Raw genomic sequence first — 15,706 nt, forward strand, 5'->3', positions numbered from 1 at the left:
AGGTTTAAACACTTCACCATTAAGAAAAAATGTTGCTTCATCACTGAAAACAAGTTTCGCACTGAACGCATCCTCTTCCATGAGCTGTTGCAACCGCGCCGAAAATTCAAAGCGTTTGACTTTGTCATCGGGTGTCAGGGCTTGTAGCAATTGTAAACGGTAAGGCTTCTGCTTTAGCCTTTTCCGTAAGATTTTCCAAACCGTCGGCTGTGGTACGTTTAGCTCCCTGCTTGCTTTATTCGTCGACTTCCGCGGGCTACGCGTGAAACTTGCCCGCACGCGTTCAACCGTTTCTTCGCTCACTGCAGGCCGACCCGTTGATTTCCCGTTATAGAGGCATCCAGAAGCTTTAAACTGCGCATACCATCGCCGAATGGAGTTAGCAGTTGGTGGATCTTTTTTGAACTTCGTCCTGAAGTGTCGTTGCACTGTTATGACTGACTGATGTGAGTGCATTTCAAGCACGACATACGCTTTCTCGGCTCCTGTCGCCATTTTGTCTCATTGCGCTGTCGAGCGCTCTGGAGGCAGAAACCTGAAGTGCGGCTTCAGCCGAACAAAACTTTATGAGTTTTTCTACGTATCTGTAGTGCGTCGTGACCATATGTCAATGAATGGAGCTACAGTGAATTTATGAAATCGTTTCAATCATTTGTAATAGCCCTGTACATTGTATTCCGCTGACACGCGTGCATCACTGGCATTGTTTGCGATAGAGACAAGGGCAGGGGGATTCGACTAACAAGGAGTGGTTAGCGTGTTCTTCTGGGATGACAACAGAGTCACTCCGAGTAGCGATACCGGACGGAGCCCTATATTGCAGTAGGTGGGAATACGTAACGTATCCAGGTACGCTGTCGAACATGTTCGTCTTGGTGGTTTAGGTGTTACAGTGTGGGAGGCATAATAGTGCTTGGGTATATCTACCTCCATATTTTGCAACACAGCACTGTCACCATTCAATGTTACTGCGACACTGTGCTCTCTCCCCATGTGCGTCTTTGAGGGGTGTGTTCGGCTTTGCCTTCATTTTTATGGATGACAATGCGTGCCTCAACTTCTGAGGTCATTAGTCCCGTAGAACTTAGAACTAATTAAACCTAACTAACCTAAGGACATTACACACATCCATGCCCGAGGCAGGATTCGAACCTGCGACCGTAGCGGTCGCTCGGTTCCAGACTGCAGGGCCTAGAACCGCACGGCCACTCCGGACGGCGAATTATTGCAAAGAGAATGGGGCGAATGGCCTGGCCTACCTGTTTCCCCAGACTTAAACCCATCGAGCACTTGTGTGATTCGTTTGGGAGGCGCATCACAGCACTTTCACATGCAGAATCGACCATTCAACAGCTGTCAGCCGCGGTGGTAGAGGAATGGAACGCCGTACCACAACGAGCCCTTGGTAACCTGTGTGCAGCACTGCCGTCCGCGGTGATCACACACGTTATTAAGAAGCGGGTGCAGCCTTTTGTAATGTCCAGGGGGACGTCATAAATCGCGGTGACTTCAGTGTAATTAGTCTCGTTGAATAAAAGTGTCATTACTGCCCATGTCATTGTGTATATCTTTTAGTTACGTTCTGGACTACGCAGCAGCAGTTCTTTGCATATATGGTCCAAGTTTCACCGAGGTTGGCAGTGAGACATTTGTCCTTAAGTTTTGGACACCAGTATGGATGCAGCAATGCGATTTGTTGCTAATCGTTTTCTAAGTCATAAAGATTTTGTGTATACACTCACACATGTTTGTGGCGTTTGTTTTGAAAAAGATAGTGCAACGCCATATTGGGAGTTACGTGTTCTCCACTTCTTGGATGAATCCATTCAGGACACATGAACTGGTAGTGACGGTCCAGCATCCACATTCATCAGACATAACTCCTCTTGAATATTTTTTCGTGGAGCTACCATAAGGATACACTGTTCTCTTTTCAAGTTCCAGATATGCAGACTTTTACGCCACGAATACGAGATGCTGTACGGCCGGTGATAGAAGAGATGTTGGCAGAAACATGGAGACAGATTGAGTTTCACCTAGTCGTTCCGCAGGAAACTAACATATCACCTTTGAAAGCGTATAGAAAACGTTATTAGTTAAACTACAGTTTGGAACAATCCGCATATCTGCTTAGAAATAAGTTCTTGTAATCAGTGAGTGAAGGATATGTCCGCTCAAGCACCATTACCCTACCAATTAATGATACTTTGAATGGCTTGCTGACATGTTCTTCGACCTGTCTGGGTCAGCAGTTGCCATGTACGACAACAAAGGGGCGAGATGTTCGACACCAGCCACATATAACGCATTCACAGAAAAGAAATTTTCTTTTCATCACTTTGCAGAATGATACGTTTCAGCATGACTAAAGTCTTAGCTTCGCCTTCGGAATAGGGTGTATCATGTGGGCCGGCCGCGGTGGCCGTGCGGTTCTAGGCGCTGCAGTCCGGAACCGCAGGACTGCTATGGGCGCAGGTTCGAATCCTGCCTCGGGCATGGATGTGTGTGATGTCCTTAGGTTAGTTACGTTTAAGTACTTCTAACAAGGGAACCTCCCCATCGCACTCCCCTCAGATTTAGTTATAAGTTGGCACAGTGGATAGGCCTTGAAAAACTGAAAACAGATCAACTGAGAAAACAGGAAGAAGTTGTGTAGAACTATGAAAAAATAAGCAAAATATACAAACTGAGTAGTTTATGGGAAGATAGGCAACGTCAAGGACAGTGGGAACGATGGAGCGCCGTGGTCTCGTGGTAACGTGAGCAGCGGCGGAACGAAAGGTCCTTGGTTCAAATCTTCCATCGAGTAAAAAGTTTAATTTTTTATTTTCAGTTTATGTGACAAACACTCATATTTTCATCACTTTTTTGGGAGTGATTATCACATCCACAAGAAAACCTAAATCGGGCAAGGTAGAAGAATCTTTTTACCCCTTCGCCAAGTGTACAAGTTAGGTGGGTCGACAACATATTCCTGTCATGTGACGCACATGCCGTCACCAGTGTCGTATAGAATATATCAGATGTATTTTCCTGTGGAGGAATCGGTTGACCTATGACCTTGCGATCAAATGTTTTCGGTTCCCATTGGAGAGGCACGTCCTTTCGTCTACTAATCACACAGTTTTGCGGTGCGGTCGCAAAACACAGGCACCAAACTTATTACAGTGAACAGAGACGTCAATGAACTAACGGACAGATCATAACTATGCAAAAATAAAGAAAATAAAATTTTCACTCGAGGGAAGACTTGAACCAAGGACCTCTGGTTTAGCAGCTGCTCACGCTACCACGGGACCACGACGCTTCTCAGCTCACTTTGTCCATGATGTTGCCCGTGGACTACTCAGTTTGTATATTTTGCTTATTTTTTCACAGTTCCACACAACTTCTTCCTGTTTTCTCAATTGATCTCTGTTCAGTTTATCAAGGCCTATCCACTGTGCCAACGTATAACTAAATCTGATGGGGGTGCGATGGGGAGGTTCCCTTGTAAGTTCTAGGGGACTGATGACCTAAGATGTTAAGTCCCATAGTGCTCAGAGCCATTTGAATCATTTTTTGTATCATATGGTGTTTTGTAAAGCAGTCACCGGCCGCTGTGGCCGAACGGTTCTAGGCGCTTCAGCCGGGAACCGCGCGCCTGATACGGTCGCAGGTTCGAATCCTGCCTCGGGCATGGATGTGTGTGATGTCCTTAGGTTAGTTAGGTTTAAGTAGTTCTAAGTTCTAGAGGAGTGATGACCTCAGATGTTAAGTTCCATAGTGCTCAGAGCCATTTGAACCATTTGTAAAGCAGTCGTGTTGCTTATGTTTCTCTCAAAAGGACGAACAAGGAGAGTACATTTTCATGGAGGCCTACACCGATGATCCAGAACATTATAAGCACGTGCATAATAGCTTGTTTGTCCGTTTTTGGAACGAAATACATCACTGATTCGGCGTATCAAAGATCCCACAGTTTTTTGATAGATTTGTAGAGGTATATGGCAATAGATGTCTACTCAGAGGCCGTGTAATTCGAGTAAATAACGGGCCGCTAATTTGCGTACGCGGTGATAGTCGTCCAGATGGGTCCCAAGGATTTACGTCAGGCAAATTTGGCCGCTGGGACATCAAAGTGAGTTCACTATATCGTTTCTCAAACAACTGCAGCACTGTTCTGGCTGGGAGACACGGACCGTTATACTGCAGTCGGGGAAGACATCAAGCATGAAGGGATGCAGATGGTTCGCCGCTGACAGCGTGTCTTCGATTACGACCACAGATCCGATGCAAGCGCAGGAGAATGTCTCCCGTAGTATAATGCTCCTCCCACCAGCCTGTGTCAGTGCCAATGCACTTTTCGAACCGTCGTTCACCACTAAGACGGCGTTTGTGGAGACGACCATTGACCTAGTGTAGCAATGATGTGATCCATCCGAAGATCAGACTCCTTTCTGTTGATCGATAGTCGAATCTCGATCGTTCCACGTCCACTGAAATCGTAATTGGTGATATCATTGCGTCAACATGTGAACTAGTAAGGGTGGTCTGCTGTGGAGCTCTATATTCAACAATGTACTATAAACGGTGTGCTCTGAAACACTTGTGCGTTCACCAGCATTCTGCTCTTTCGACAGATCGCCAACGATCCCACTTCACAGAGCAGACAAGTCTCCGAACGCCACGTTCTGTGAAGAATCGTCGACGTCCAAACGTTAAGCGCCTGTTGGTAGTTTCACTGTCCATCTACGACAGTGGCAGGTGAATATTAGACCAGCTTCGCCGTTTTCGAGATACTCGTTCACAGGCTTTGAATAATAGTAATCTGCCCTTTGCCAAAGTCACTTGTGTCAATGGATTTCCCCATTTTCAGACCATTTCTTCGCCAACGGCCCTGCCGTAACGGTAACACCGGTTCCCGTCAGATCACCGAAGTTAAGCGTTATCGGGATGGACTAGCATTTGGATGGCTGACCATCCGGTCTGCCGAGCGCTGCTGGCAATCGGGGTGCACTCAGCCCTTCTGAGGCAAACTGAGGAGCTATTTGACTGAAAAGTAGCGGCTCCGGTCGCGGAAACTGACATAAGGCCGGGAGAGCGGTGTGCTGACCAGTTGTGCCGCCCCTTCCATATCCGCATCCAGTGATGATTGTCGACTGAGCATGATACCGCGGTCGGCCGGTACCTCTGGGCCTTCATGGCCTGTTCGGGAGGAGGTTAATTTTTAGTTTTAGACTATATCTTCGCTAGGGTGATCGTACGTGTCTGCTCCGCTTACATACTCATGTTACCACGTCACATGTCTGCAAAGCTACCAGGCGGCGTCCAACGTCGTGGTGGGCAGTGGTCATTATGTTTCTGCTTATCAGAGGACAAGTTGAAGTAGCTTAGACATGGCACCCGAAATAAATCCACTGAGAGTCAATATAGCGCTAAGATAAAGCCGAGGCAGATAATGTGTCAACTTTTCTGACGTGCGCTAGTATATTTTAATGTTCATAGGTGCTGAATTAGGAAGGGTGATTCACGAAGATATGCAAATATTTTAATATGTTATTCTACAAGTGAAACTATAGCAAAAAGTTTATATAAACATAGGTCCGGAAATGTTCAGTTACGGAGTTACGGCTACATCGCTAGTATGAAGCAATCGAAAGACTGTGCGAGGTTAAAGTAAAGCACGATTTCCATTTATTTTGTTTTTATTGATCTGGTGAATCTAATAAAACATGTCCCAGACGTGTATATGCAGTAGTATTCCAGAACATCCAGAGCAGAAAAGACGTAATTTCGTAAACTTTTTAATTTATTAACTACTTGGACCAATTTGTTTTTTAAATTCCAGACAACTGCAGAAAGTTTTCAACAGAAGTTGTAGAGAATTTAATTTTGGAAAAATGATGCTAATAACGTTAGCTGAAAGTGTACGAATGTGTCAGATAGTCTGCAATTATTAAAACCGTAGCACGTGTGAATTCATGTTAAACCAGAAAAAACAAAGTTCAGTGTTAAAGAAGTTGTAGAGTGTACATACAATTTCACAATAAATTCACAATACTCGTTAATGGTGAAATAAATCGCATAACGGTTTCTACATTCTTAACGGAAAGTAAACGGTTCAAATGGCTCTGAGCACTATGGGACTTAACATCTGAGGTCATCAGTCCCCCAGAACTTAGAACTACTTAAACCTAACCATCCTAAGGATATCACATACATCCATGCCCGAGGCAGAATTCGAGCCTACGACAGTAGCGGTCGCGCTGTTCCAAACTGAAGCGCCTAGAACCGCTCGGCCACAGCGGCCGGCTAAAGTAAACGAAATTAGTTGTATAACAATCTTTGCTTCTCTGGATATTCTGTAAACTACTGCAGATACACGTCAGGGACATGTTTTATGAGATTCACCAAATCAATAACTACAACATAAATGGAAATCGTGCATTACTTTCACCTCGTACAGTTTTGCGATGGCTTCATATTATAGAAGATGCTAAATTTCAGGCAAAATCTTTTATTAGTCGTAACTCCGTAACTAAATACACTCCTGGAAATGGAAAAAAGAACACATTGACACCGGTGTGTCAGACCCACCATACTTGCTCCGGACACTGCGAGAGGGCTGTACAAGCAATGATCACACGCACGGCACAGCGGACACACCAGGAACCGCGGTGTTGGCCGTCGAATGGCGCTAGCTGCGCAGCATTTGTGCACCGCCGCCGTCAGTGTCAGCCAGTTTGCCGTGGCATACGGAGCTCCATCGCAGTCTTTAACACTGGTAGCATGCCGCGACGGCGTGCACGTGAACCGTATGTGTAGTTGACGGACTTTGAGCGAGGGCGTATAGTGGGCATGCGGGAGGCCGGGTGGACGTACCGCCGAATTGCTCAACACGTGGGGCGTGAGGTCTCCACAGTACATCGATGTTGACGCCAGTGGTCGGCGGAAGGTGCACGTGCCCGTCGACCTGGGACCGGACCGCAGCGACGCACGGATGCACGCCAAGACCGTAGGATCCTACGCAGTGCCGTAGGGGACCGCACCGCCACTTCGCAGCAAATTAGGGACACTGTTGCTCCTGGGGTATCGGCGAGGACCATTCGCAACCGTCTCCATGAAGCTGGGCTACGGTACCGCACACCGTTAGGCCGTCTTCCTCTCACGCCCCAACATCGTGCAGCCCGCCTCCAGTGGTGTCGCGACAGGCGTGAATGGAGGGACGAATGGAGACGTGTCGTCTTCAGCGATGAGAGTCGCTTCTGCCTTGGTGCCAATGATGGTCGTATGCGTGTTTGGCGCCGTGCAGGTGAGCGCCACAATCAGGACTGCATACGACCGAGGCACACAGGGCCAACACCCGGCATCATGGTGTGGGGAGCGATCTCCTACACTGGCCGTACACCACTGGTGATCGTCGAGGGGACACTGAATAGTGCACGGTACATCCAAACCGTCATCGAACCCATCGTTCTACCATTCCTAGACCGGCAATGGAACTTGCTGTTCCAACAGGACAATGCACGTCCGCATGTATCCCGTGCCACCCAACGTGCTCTAGAAGGTGTAAGTCAACTACCCTGGCCAGCAAGATCTCCGGATCTGTCCCCCATTGATCATGTTTGGGACTGGATGAAGCGTCGTCTCACGCGGTCTGCACGTCCAGCACGAACGCTGGTCCAACTGAGGCGCCAGGTGGTAATGGCATGGCAAGCCGTTCCACAGGACTACATCCAGCATCTCTACGATCGTCTCCATGGGAGAATAGCAGCCTGCATTGCTGCGAAAGGTGGATATACACTGTACTAGTGCCGACATTGTGCATGCTCTGTTGCCTGTGTTGCCTGTGTCTATGTGCCTGTGGTTCTGTCAGTGTGATCATGTGATGTATCTGACCCCTGGAATGTGTCAATAAAGTTTCCCCTTCCTGGGACAATGAATTCACGGTGTTCTTATTTCAATTTCCAGGAGTGTATTTGCGGACCTATGTTTGTATGAACTTTTTCTCTTTAGTTTTACTTGTAGGATAACATATTAAAATATTTGCGTATCTTGTGAATTAACCTACTTATATATATATACGGTTATTACAAATGATTGAAGCGATTTCACAGCTCTACAATAACTTTATTACTTGAGATATTTTCACAATGCTTTGCACACACATACAAAAACTCAAAAAGCTTTTTTAGGCATTCACAAATGTTCGATATGTGCCCCTTTAGTCATTCGGCAGACATCAAGCCGATAATCAAGTTCCTCCCACACTCGGCGCAGCATGTCCCCATCAATGAGTTCGAAAGCGTCGTTGATGCGAGCTCGCAGTTCTGGCACGTTTCTTGGTAGAGGAGGTTTAAACACTGAATCTTTCACATAACCCCACAGAAAGAAATCGCATGGGGTTAAGTCGGGAGAGCGTGGAGGCCATGACATAAATTGCTGATCATGATCTCCACCACGACCGATCCATCGGTTTTCCAATCTCCTGTTTAAGAAATGCCGAACATCATGATGGAAGTGCGGTGGAGCACCATCCTGTTGAAAGATGAAGTCGGCGCTGTCGGTCTCCAGTTGTGGCATGAGCCAATTTTCCAGCATGTCCGGATACACGTGTCCTATAACGTTTTTTTCGCAGAAGAAAAAAGGGCCGTAAACTCTAAACCGTGAGATTGGACAAAACACGTTAACTTTTGGTGAATTGCGAATTTTCTGCACGATTGCGTGAGGATTTTCTACCGCCCAGATTCGCACATTGTGTCTGTTCACTTCACCATTAAGAAAAAATGTTGCTTCATCACTGAAAACAAGTTTCGCACTGAACGCATCCTCTTCCATGAGCTGTTGCAACCGCGCCGAAAATTCAAAGCGTTTGACTTTGTCATCGGGTGTCAGGGCTTGTAGCAATTGTAAACGGTTAGGCTTCTGCTTTAGCCTTTTCCGTAAGATTTTCCAAACCGTCGGCTGTGGTACGTTTAGCTCCCTGCTTGCTTTATTCGTCGACTTCCGCGGGCTACGCGTGAAACTTGCCCGCACGCGTTCAACCGTTTCTTCGCTCATTGCAGGCCGACCCGTTGATTTCCCCTTACAGAGGCATCCAGAAGCTTTAAACTGGGCATACCATCGCCGAATGGAGTTAGCAGTTGGTGGATCTTTTTTGAACTTCGTCCTGAAGTGTCGTTGCACTGTTATGGCTGACTGATGTGAGTGCATTTCAAGCACGACATACTCTTTCTCGGCTCCTGTCGCCATTTTGTCTCACTGCGCTCTCGAGCGCTCTGGCGGCAGAAACCTGAAGTGCGGCTTCAGCCGAACAAAACTTTATCAGTTTTTCTACGTATCTGTGGTATATCGTGACCATATGTCAATGAATGGAGCTACAGTGAATTTATGAAATCGCTTCAATCGTTTGTAATAGCCCTGTATATATATATATATATATATATATATATATATATATATATATATATATATATATATATATATGGTGTTACAAAAGGTACGGCCAAACTTTCAGGAAACATTCCTCACAAACAAACAAAGAAAATATGTCATGTGGACATGTGTCCGGAAACGCTTACTTTCCATGTTAGAGCTCATTTTATTACTTCTCTTCAAATCACATTAATCATGGAATGGAAGCACACAGCAAAAGAACGTACCAGCGTGACTTCAAACACTTTGTTACAGGAAATGTTCAAAATGTCCTCCGTTAGCGAGGATACATGCATCCACCCTCCGTCGCATGAAATCCCTGATGTGCTGATGCAGCCCTGGAGAATGGAGTATTGTATCACAGCCGTCCACAATACGAGCACGAAGATTCTCTACATTTGGTACCGGGTTGCGTAGACAAGAGCTTTCAAATGCCCCCATAAATGAAAGTCAAGAGGGTTGAGGTCAGGAGAGCGTGGAGGCCATGGAATTGGTCCGCCTCTACCAAACCATCGGTCACCGAATCTGTTGTTGAGAAGCGTACGAACACTTCGACTGAAATGTCCAGGAGCTCCATCGTGCATGAACCACATGTTGTGTCGTACTTGTTAAGGCACATGTTCTAGCAGCACAGGTAGAGTGTCCCGTATGAAATCGTGGCGATGAATCGAGGAAGTACAGTACATACTGACGGAACTAAAATGAGCTCTAACATGGAAATTAAGCGTTTCCGGACACATGTCCACGTAACATCTTTTCTTTATTTGTGTGTGAGGAATGTTTCCTGAAAGTTCGGCCGTACCTTTTTGTGTGTGTGTGTGTGTGTGTGTGTGTGTGTGTGTGTGTGTGTGTGTTTGCCCCTATTATTCATTGAACATTTGGGGTTTGTAGCTACAATCCTACGGAATCGTTCATCGGACGTTCTGTAATGGCAAAAGGTTGCATAGCATGGTGTTAAGGTGAATGTGGGAAGGGGAGATAGGAGCAATGAGATGACAGAAGCAGTTGGATGCATTTGATGTGCGAACGTGCCAGAGACCTCTGTGCAGGCGCAGTCCCGGCATTACGTCAGCTGGTGGCGTGGAGTGCCGAGGACAGAGGCGAAGATCAGAAACGGCTGCGGCACAAAAGCAGCCGCCGGGGTCGTCCTGTGACTGTGCTGTGTGCAAAGTCCGGCTGAGCCGGCAGAGTGCGCGGCACTCACTCGCCACGGGTCTCATCTGCAAAGACCGGCTGACCGCGCAGCGCTGACGTAACCACCGCCACCAACCGCGGCAGCAGCCACGCTTTGATGCTGGCGCCGCGCCGTCCGCTGTCGCGTCTGCCACTGCCTGCCGTCTCACGAACCCGGAAGCGTCGGGCGCGGCGCTGACCACTTACTGAACCCGTGTCCACGGGCTTCCATTCCGCTGCGCTCTTAAGGGGAGGTTTACTTACACTACTGGCCATTAAAATTGCTACACCACGAAGATGACGTGCTACAGACGCGAAATTTAACCGACAGGAAGAAGATGCTGTGATATGCAAATAATTAGCTTTCCAGAGCATTCACACAAAACTGGCACCGGTGGCGACACCTACAATGTGCTGACATGAGGAAAGTTTCCAACCGATTTCTCATACACATACAGCAGTTGACCGGCGTTGCCTGGTGAAACGTTGTTGTGACGCCTCGTCTAAGGAGGAGAAATGCGTACCATCACGTTTCCGACTTTGATAAAGGTCGGATTGTAGCCTATCGCGATTGCCGTTTATCGTATCGCGACATTGCTGCTCCCGTTGGTCGAGATCCAATGACTGTTAGCAGAATATGGAATCGGTGGGTTCAGAAGGATAATACGGAACGCCGTGCTGGACCCCAACGGCCTCGTATCACTAGCAGTCGAGATGACAGGCATCTTATCCGCATGGCTGTAACGGATCGTGCAGCCACGTCTCGATCCCTGAGTCAACAGATGGGGACGTCTACAACAACCATCTGCACGACCATGGCTGCGGTTACCTTGACGCTGCATCACAGACAGGAGCGCCTACGATGGTGTACTCAACAACGAACCTGGGTGCACGATTGGCAAAACGTCAATTTTTCGGATGAATCCAGGTTCTGTTAACAGCATCATGATGGTCGCATCCGTGTTTGGCGACATCGCGGTGAACGCAGATTGGAAGCGTGTATTCGTCGTCGCCATACCGACGTACCACCCGGCGTGATGGTACGGGGTGCCATTGGTTACACGTCTCGGTCATCTCTTGTTCGCATTGACGGTACTTTGAACAGTGGACGTTACATTTCAGATGTATCACGACTCTTGGCTGTACCCACCATACGATCCCTGCGAAACCCTACATTTCAGCAGTATAATGCACGACCGCATGTTGCAGGTCCTGTACGGGCCTTTTTGGATACAGAAAATGTTCAACTGCTGCCCTGGCCAGCACATTCTCCAGATCTCTCAACAACTGAAAACGTCTGGTCAATGGTGGCCGAGCAACTGGCTCATCACAATACGCCAGTCACTACTCTTGATGAACTGTGGTATCGTGTTGAAGCTGCATGGGCAGCTGTACCTGTACATGCCATCCAAGCTCTGTTTGACTCAATGCCCAGGCGTATCAAGGCCGTCATTGCGGCCAGAGGTGGTTGTTCTGGGTACTGATTTCTCAGGATCTATGCACCCAAAATGAGTGAAGATGTAATCACATGTCAGTTCTAGTATAATATATTTGTCCAATGAATAGCCGTAAATCATCTGCATTTCTTCTTGGTGTAGCAATTTTAATGGCCAGCAGTGTATAACAAATTTTGTTAGCGAATATATGCATTGTGACATCGTACTTGAAGAGGTACCTGTATGACGCCAATAGGCGAACACCAAATATTTATCTTACTATTTATTCCATAAGATATTATTGAGTGGAAATATTCGAAATATGTAAACAGGTTGATATATCAACAGCTAGAGCAGTTGAACTTCACTGTTTGAGAAGCTCAGTAATATGCTTCTTCCAGTTTAGGTCTTCAATAGTATGTGTACCCCAAAACTTGGAGGATTCTACCGTATTTAATGATTACTGTCAATGTGCTACATCAATTGTTGGTATGATTACTTGTACAGAACTGAACATATGGTTTTTTTAATTATTTCTTTGGAAAATATTGTTTCCCATCTGTTTTGTTGCTTCCTCTCTTGGTATTTATTAATACTAGTATTGTCTACAAGAAGTACCAATTCTGTTTGTCGAGTATTAAGTGGAAGGTCATTTATACAAAGGGCCTTCAAAAAGTTTTGCACAGTCGTCTCTAATTTCTTTCTTTCTTTTTTTTTTTTTTTTTTTTTTTTTTTTTTTTTTTTTTTTTTTTTTGCAGGAGGAGAATGAAATTTTTTGTGAACGTACTTGGAACATTTAGCTATAAGTTGGTATACAGGAGTATGAGTATTTTCTTTTATTTACATGTGAGCCATAATGGACCATGAAGTAGATGTCAGGTTGCGACAACGGTCGGCTAATGGAGTTCCTCTTCAAGACCGGCAATGACTCTGCCACATCGATTCACAGGAAGTTGCTCCCTGTTTATGGGGAGGACACAGTGGCTCGCAGTAGTGTCCAGCGGTGGTTGCACAGGTTTAAAGAAGGTGATTTCTCTCTGCTGGACGATCCACAATGGGGTACGCAGTCGACGGCAGTGAGTGACGTGAATAAGGAAACCATTGATCAAATCATCCAAAAAGACAGATGTATGGCGACACGACAGCTTGCTGAAATGACTCGATTGTCATTGGGTAGATAAATTTGTAAGCGATAAGGAAGAATTTTTGCGAGAGTCTTATGAAGACCTTTACTGAAGAGTGGAAACAGTGTTTTGACGGCGTCGTTACCCAGGATGAAACATGGTTGTTTTTCTCCGAGAGATTAGAGCTCACAATGAGGCATACCGACAATCTTTCTTTCCACGAGCAATACGAGACTGGAATAGAAGGGAGAACCGATAGAGGTACTCAAGGTACGCTGTCAGGTGGCTTGTGGAGTGTGGATGTAGATGTGGATGTAGAACCTGAGAGGAAAACCCAATCCATGGAGTGGCGTCATCCGGGTTCCCTCGGAAGAAGAAACCAAGACTTTCACGAACCGCAGGTTGAAAGTTGATGGCCTTCTTCTTCTGGGATCAATGTGGTGTCATTTTCATTGACTTTTTGGAACCTGGCTCCACAATTAACCGGGACCATTACTGTTTGTCATTGGACAAGCTGCGAAGTATCATCAAGACCCACAGACCGTAGCTTCAGGGTCAGCTCATCAGACTACACCGTGACAATGCCAAACCCCATATAGCCCTTATGACGCAAGAGAAAATCAGGAAAATGTGTTGGAAAATTGTTCCTCATCCTCCCTACAGTCCAGACTTGGCTCCGTCTGATTTTTACCTCTTTGGTCGTCTGAAGGCCCACGTACGAGATAAAAAATTTGCTAGTGTGAAAGACCTTATTTCCTTTGCTAAGCGGTGGTGTCAATCCCCAGAATTTTACCAAAGTGCATTTACATCATGGAAAGAACATTGGACCAGATGCATCACAGGACCAGATGCATCACAGCTGATGGAGGCTACATTGAGTAGGCTCAGTGTATAGCTAAATGTTCCAAGTATGTTCACAAAATTCACCTCCAGCAAAAAATTAAAAAAATTAGAGACGATTGTGCAAAACTTTATTAACGCCCTTTGTATATATAATGCACAGGAGTGGATGCAGAATTGAACCGTGTGGGGTTCCCTTTCAGATTTCTCCCCAGTCGGAAAATCAGTAAAACTTTCTGCTCTTCCGACAATGTTTGGATTATTGAGCACATACTTTTGCTTTTTCATTATTTCTGTACACACTGCCTCCAGGTGTGCATCAAATAAGATTTCTTTTCAGGTTTTACCAAGTATATATATATATATACAAGTAATTAGCTTCTATCGGAATGGTACCAACACAGATAGTAAGAACACACGCATTTCTGTTTCAACTACCTAACAACATTTCGATGATTTTATTCGTTTGCTCCATTCCTTTCTGAGAGCCTTTTGCTATACTCTTAGCGCACAGAGTGGATACGGTATTTGAACCCCGCTACTCCTGAAAGCGAATCTAGTGTCTTAACCACTGTGATGTACAGCTGACTGGATTCTGTGGCAGTCTCGCAAGCTAGTAGGGATCTACATTGCGCTTCAAGCTCTAGCGGTTCTAGGCGCTCAGTCCGGAACTGCGCGACTGCTACGGTGGCAGGTTCGAATCCTGCCTCGGGCATGGATGTGTGTGATGTCCTTAGGTTAGTTAGGTTTAAGTAGTTCTAAGTTCTAGGGGACTGATGACCAAAGATGTCAAGTCCCATAGTGCTCAGAGCCATTTGAACCATTTTGCGCTTTAAGCTAACTGTGGGTCGTGTCCAACTGCAGTAGCACGTGTTCGAGACGGAGCCGTATGCTGACGGATAAATCAGGTGTAGGTTTATTCTAGGAGTACGACAGCCATAGGAAGGCATTCTGAGAACAAAACTGACGGTGGGGTGAAAAGCAGGATTATTCGCGTGGCACAAAGACGGGAAGACAATGATAAAAAAGGTGGCACTGGCGAAACGAAGCGGAGCAGACTGTGCGCGATAATTAGTGTAATTAATATTCCTCCGCGAAATGTGGCGGCGGCAGAGAAGGGCACAAAGGGGGCAGAATCCGGAAAGCGTAGGAGGGGTGGGTTTGGGGGCTGGGCGGGTGCGGATGAGACGTGGTGAAGAAGACCGGCGGCAGCGAGTGTCAGCGGCCGGCGAGGCGTCGCGTCGTGTGGGAGGAGGGGCGAGCGGCGGCGCGCTATTAATACGGACTGGGAATGGCAACCGCGGCAGGAATAGCACTCGCCGAAACAAAAGGCGGGCGCCACCTGTCGCAGGTGGCCGCGCGTTCCTCGCGTCCCGCCGCCTGAAGCACTGTCTTCTGGACCCTAGCGCGCGTGGGCAACAACCCACAGGGCACCACTCCAAATACCCCGCTCTGAAGACCAAGAGCGCGGCGCAAAAAGGAATGGAATCCCTTGGACGGAAGTCCTGCTGATAATTGCATACACTCAGAGGTGTGGGAATACGTATAAGCCACTACGGCGTTAAACACTGAAAAAAAACACGCCGTCTTCAGGCCACGAGTGGCCTACCGGGACCATCCGACCGCCGTGTCATCCTCAGAGGAGGATTCGGATAGCGAGGGCTTGGAGTTAGCACACCGCTCTCCCGGTCGTTATGATGGTATTCTTGACCGATG

This window comes from Schistocerca piceifrons, chromosome 1 (genome assembly GCF_021461385.2).
Source record: "Schistocerca piceifrons isolate TAMUIC-IGC-003096 chromosome 1, iqSchPice1.1, whole genome shotgun sequence".
Classification (NCBI taxonomy): Eukaryota; Metazoa; Arthropoda; class Insecta; order Orthoptera; family Acrididae; genus Schistocerca; species Schistocerca piceifrons.